This window comes from Lissotriton helveticus, chromosome 6 (assembly GCF_964261635.1).
Source record: "Lissotriton helveticus chromosome 6, aLisHel1.1, whole genome shotgun sequence".
NCBI lineage: Eukaryota > Metazoa > Chordata > Amphibia > Caudata > Salamandridae > Lissotriton > Lissotriton helveticus.
Genome location: NC_136067.1, coordinates 1232019624 through 1232025623, shown reverse-complemented (window position 1 = coordinate 1232025623; position 6000 = coordinate 1232019624). Strand labels below are relative to the sequence as shown.

The 6000-nt window shown below is 43.4% G+C and overlaps 1 protein-coding gene across 6 annotated transcripts in view; it reads left to right on the top strand.

The window, feature by feature from the left end:
* Positions 1 to 1413: 1413 nt before the first annotated feature.
* The window catches only part of RRBP1 (ribosome binding protein 1), a 292620-nt gene continuing 288033 nt past the window's right edge, over positions 1414 to 6000 (top strand). For 3 of the 6 annotated variants that reach the window (XM_078648944.1, XM_078648942.1, XM_078648940.1), the window contains exon 1: positions 1414 to 1604. The gene's annotated coding sequence lies outside the window, so the exon portion shown is untranslated. Of the gene's footprint in view, positions 1605 to 2508; positions 2619 to 6000 lie in introns of those variants that run through there. The other 3 variants (XM_078648941.1, XM_078648945.1, XM_078648943.1) reach the window with 3 other exon arrangements.

Sequence of the window (6000 nt, the reverse complement as noted above, 5' to 3'; positions counted from 1 at the left end):
TGTAAATGGAGACCCCTAATACCCCCATAGCTTCCGCCTGCTCTGCACTGTAACAGATATTTGTAGCGTCCTCCCCAGCCTGGGTACTCACTAATGACTACGCCACATACGGAGCTTAGTATAACTATGTCTCCCCCCCCTCTGTTAAATAAAACATTTTTTTACAAATATATACAATTAGAGCTCTTCAATGAGTCTACATGGCACTTTGATCACATGTCCCGACCGTGTCGTTGGACACTGAAGTCAGGGGTTCTTCACTTGTCCTTGCAGGCCCAGTCTCTACAATGACAACAGTGCCTGACGAGCGATGAGCCATATGAGGGAAAAGCGAGGAGCCTCGCGTAATGGACTTCCCAGGACGTTGGGCAGCCACCATGTGCTCTTTGCTGGTGACAACATGAAATGGTTCAGCATCGAAAGGAGCATCAGACTTTCATTTTCTACGCTGATGAACAAGCACTCGATCTCCTCTAGTGAATGTGACATCTTTTGCATGTTGACGCTTGTCTGCATAGGCCTTCATTTTGCCTCTCATGATCCAAGTCTTTCATGGTGTTTCTTCCTCAGTATTTTCCCGTCTGTTGGTTCCATTGAGGTAACTTGGTCGTCATGGCTCTGCGGTATCGCCGAAACCTTAGCGCTACTTTATGAGTCAAAACTTCCACTAGACTAAACTCATGTCTCTCCACCCGGAACATTAATCATCAGAGTTATTCTGATATGTTTTATAGTTGCATGAAACTTTCTGGACACAGAAGGAATTCTGCAGCTTAAACCCATAAGTTATATCCTAACACAGCGCCCTTGGAACTCAGCGCCAGGTGCGACTGCACTGGTCGCACAGCCCTAAAGTCGGCCCTGCCCTTAAGAAGGCACTGGTTTGAAAAATAAATTGAGCTCAAACGTATCTAAAATGAATCTCTTTTGAATGTACTCACAAAACAATACAGTAATTTGCTATATCCGTTTGTAAATATATTAGTATCGACAACGTTTAACTAACTAGCTGAGCGACTGCATGCATGTCCTATTCGTTCATCCCGATTGAAGTCGGAGACTCACAATTTCTGAAGCGAAATAAAAAAGGCTTTATTTTTTAGAGTCTCCCACGTAAAATTGCCTCAGCTTCAATATAAACCAATGGGGCAGATACATTTCAGTGATTTTGTTTAATAAAATCTCCCAGTGTGAAAATGTCGACTATTTATATTTTCATATTGAACGGAAACATGGTTACATTCCGTATTCTAGCTAGTCCTCGGCATTTCCTTTTAAACTATGTTTCCAACTCGATCCGATGAACTGAAGGAGGCAAGCCGTTCGCTCCTTGTGCTGTCCCTTCCTCGGCCTGTCCGTTTGTGAGCGCAGTACATGTGCAATAAAGCTTCGCGGACGAGGACGAGTGAAAAAGCCGAGAGGAAAAAAAGAAAGTGCCACGACTCCACAGAGTCAGGCTGAGCAGCAGAGGAGGAGGGAGCCGGTTGGGTCACAGTGGGGCTGCGCCTGCAAGCGGCAGAAATCTATCTCCCGAGCCCGGGTGCTGCTCCGTCCTCGCAGACAGACTTCCACCCTCGGGACCTGCTCTTCTCCCGCCGCTGCAGGTAAAGGGAGCGCGGCTTCCAGGGCTGGTTTGTCTGCTTTGGTGTCTGAGCGTATCAGCTGCTGTGGGACCCCGGCGGCGCGGGCTGGGAGAACCCTTGGACCTTTTGTGTGGGGAGGGGTCCCAGCTCTGCTTCTCTCGCGCCAAGGTAAAGGGGTCCGATGAAGTGCATCTTAAATAATTTAGCCCAGATCTACCAGGTCTGTCTTTAGTAGTGAAACCGACCGATTGCTGGGTTCGCTGCTTTCATTTCCTTGTATGCTGGTGGGTGCAGTGCGAGAGAGCAAGTTGCAAATGCTGATCCCTGCACACATGGGATCGATCTGCTTAGGTACCATGCGAAAGCCCCCACCACTTTTTTTGGGGGGGTGGGGGGATATTGATCAAAATGTGCTTTTTTAAATTATTTTATCGTGAAGGTAGAATAAGATCCACTTTTTTTTTTTTCCTTTCGAACGTCTGACAGAATCAATCTACTTGAGTGAGTAGGTAAGAAAGCGCATTCTTGGGAGTCTGAATTGCCTTCCCCTTGTTTGCAGAGCTGCATTAAGTGAGCTCACAGCCTGTCTTCCAGATGTTACATTTTCACGGCCAGTGCTTCCTGCGGCGACCGGACAGCCCTGCGGGCGTCTGCGAGAAATGCATTTTTCCCATCTTAAACGCTGTTCGCTTAACTCTTTAAATGTGTGGTATTCATTTTGAACACAAGTGTTAGAAAATAACTCATTTTCGGGCACAAGCATTAAAGAAAAAAATGTATTTCTGAGCTATTCACTGAAGGGGGTCTTTCCCACCCCACCCAACTCTCAGTCCGCAGCTGGCTTTGATTCCGGGGACGTGGACTTTGGCGTTAACTCTTGCACCGCTCCTGATGCCGCTGCACTCCTGCAGAGGGAAGGGTTAAGAGGCAAGGCTATCGATGACGTTGCTTAAGTGCAGCCCTTCCCGCACGTTCATCGAAAGTTTCGTTTTCCAGCGTGGCTTTCTCTGCGAGTGACACGTTTCTGCACATCAGGTAAGGCCCATGCTCTGTGGTCCTCCTGCCTGCTGTCATTGACGAATCATTTTTTTTTAGGCAATTTAATCCGTTTCTTTTCGGAGATGTTCTCTGAAGGGCTCTTTTGCTTGTGCAGTGACACATCACACGTTTTTGTTTGAGGTGGTTCTCGGGTAAGCATCACTTTATCAGGAGAAATATACGCTGTTTGCGAGTACAACTGTCAAGTGTCCATTGTGAAGCAGATTTGAGCCAGATCCACCCATGATTGTGTGTTCGTCCCAGAAGTCTTGAGGCTGCGACCACACGGAGATCTTAAGTGATCTTAATTAAGCATTAGTACAGAAAAACCCGGTGTGTTGGTACCCCCTGCCGATTGTAACAGTGGTTCTCAATGCGCAATTTTCTTAACATAGACACGTCGTGGAAGTGATCCGTCAGATAGGTAGGGCTTTAAGTGTGCCGGGTCCGTCCGGGTCGTAACTGAAACCGCACATCGGAACGGGTCTCTATCGGGATACCTATATTCATGTCCTTAACTCTGCTAGTAAAAGCATTGACCGATTTCTGATTAATGAATTACATTTTTTAAAGATAATCTATATCAGTGATTTAGTTATGTTTATATTTCACGTTTTTCTTGAATTCCCCAAGAGTGTTATATTGTGTTTTTATTTTATTCGTACAGCATATTGTCAGTACTTTGAATGGAAATATAACAGTGCAGGTACTCACTATTTAGAGTAGCTGTTTACTTCAGAGAAGTTACCTGTTCACTCTCATTACATCTACTGCAGGAGTGCTGAGAAGTGTGGGTACTCTCTCAAGTGATAGAAGTGTAGGTACTCGGTACCGGACAGCTCCTGCCCATTAAAAGCACTACTTATTGCTCTTGTATAGTACATACTTTGAACAGAGTCGGCACCAGGGGTTAGTTCTTGAGAGTACTAGAGTTGAGGCTGCAGGCAGCGCGAGTTTCTCAAAGTGCCTTCCAGAGAGTAAAAAAAAGATGTTCAGAACACCTGGCCATCCAATCCTTGGCCTCTGTAGAGAACAGAGCAATGGTCTCCTATTACAGCTGCATTCGTGATTCTGTGCACATGTGTATGAAGGAGGTACACAGTTGTCTAAATCTTGACGCGCAGCAAAAGTAAAATAAATACAGTGCGTACAGGTGAGCGGAGTGTGTGGGGGTGGTGAAGTGAGGGAGATACAAGTAATCAGTGCATTTAGGAGAGAGTGATAAGAGGGTGCTGAAGAGGAAATTGATGAGGTTTAAGATCTGTAGATGGACCAGATGTGGTGCGAAAAAGCGCATACATGACTAAGATGGAGTTACCATCACATGAGCGATTGCGACACTTTTTGAAGACCATCACCCCTTCCCTCCTACAAGCCTCTGTAATGTTTAATTGAGTCTCACATTTTAAGAATTGAAACATGTTCAAAATTATTTACAACACAATCATTGTTGATACTTGTGTATCTAACAGCTAGCAACCATTGACCAAGCTAATAGTGCTGGCTGATTTTAGGTGTATGTCACTTGTTATGTATCCAGATGTAATAACAAGAAGCTCTGAGAGGAACCAACATACTAGTTGGGTGGCACCCCTTTTCGAGACCCCACACTTTTGTCATCCCACTTAAAGCCCTACATGGAAGTTATGTGATAAAGGTTATTTGAAGAATTTAGCAAAACCTTGCTGTCACACAAATTCTTTATTGTTAGCACTACCCAGTTTTTCTGAAGCGAAGCATTCTTTGGCAAAATTGAGCCAAAATCAATTTTCCAACTGCCCACTTTAGTGTAGTACGGAGTAGGGTGACCACCTCATTACAGATATTTTTTCCAGGTGTACTTAGTGTAAAAACCACAATACCCAGAATGCATTATGCTATGGCACAGATCCAGTAGTAGAGCCAGCATCATCAGTGATGACTTGGAGGGAGGCCAGTCCCCCCACTGTGGTGACATTTGCGTGCTGCTGAATACATGGACTGTTAATCATTATCAGGTCTATATTGACAGATGCGTATGAGTTCGGAGTACTGTTTGAATTGTGGAGACATACGAAAAAGCCTCACTGAAAGTTCGTGAGCCACTTGGCTTCCTTTTTTTTCGCTTTATTTACACTGTTTGGTTTGATTAAAAAAAACATTGGAATCCGTGAAGTTTTTCCTCATATGTTTGAATGCACATAAAATTTTAGGACGGGGAACCAAAGTGTGATCTTTCCCCATGTAGAAGCGAGTGCTCTGTTCCACCCCTTCTGCAGGTGAAGGGGTGTGAACGCAGACTGAGATCACTCTATACATCAGCTTACTTATCCTCTCTTAGCAACCTTTTTCAGTAATGCGATGTGTCCATTTGCCTTATAGACTATAATTGATCGCACTTTACTATTTACAGGTGATCATAAACCTATTACGGGTGTACATGGTTTAGTTAATTAAAAATTAGAGGAGTAACCCTTACATTATCTTGTGGACGGGCAGTGGTAGTTTACCTGCTTTCATTGTAGTCAATTGCGTGTATACTGTGATAGCGTATGTTAAATTCTTTTTCAGCATAATTGTACCATAAGATATCGTTTCTTACAATATAAGTGACAAGCCCATGGCCTTATGACCGAGCCAGGGCACAGTTGCTAATTGCCCTTTGTTTGATATGTTTACCTCTTTATATGGAATTTATTTTTATAAGAGTTTAAAATGCGCTAAGCTTAGTGTATATGTGTTTTTAAACCTCCGAATGTTAGCAGTGCGCCTTTCCTACAGAAACAAACTCTCTTATTCCGATCTTGCAAGCATCTTGCAAGTATTGATTAAGGTTTGGCCTAAAGTGTACAAACATTTAGATAACAGTAGTGTATCTTGATGCGTTCATTAGCTCTACAAGAGAAGTGCATCTCAATCGGCAAACATTATCATTATGTATACATTGGCCAACTCTTGAATTGCATTGTAACAGTAGGGCATGATTTGGAAATTGCAGGTTGCATCGTCCTCTGGGGCTGGGTTTCCATTGTTCTGATATTGCATATACATTTATAAATATTCATATAGAGGTTTTGTTATACTACAGGTCAACATTTAGATGGTCTTTAATTAAAAAAATTAAATTGAAAAATGGGCAGTGACACAAGCTGTAAAATTAGAGTTCTTTGCCATGGTTGGAACGGTAGAATGGGTGTCACGTTAATAGATCCTTTCTACAATGCAAATCTGTGTCATTAGACATTTATTGCAGAAATTTGCTTATGTAATTCATAAATGGAGTACATTTTTTTTTAAGCAACCTAAAAAAGATAGTGTCGCGCACCTGCATGCTTTTGGGGTGAGGTGGATGATGAAGCCTTGGTTTATTTAAGGTTTAGGTCACTATGACATGGCTGGG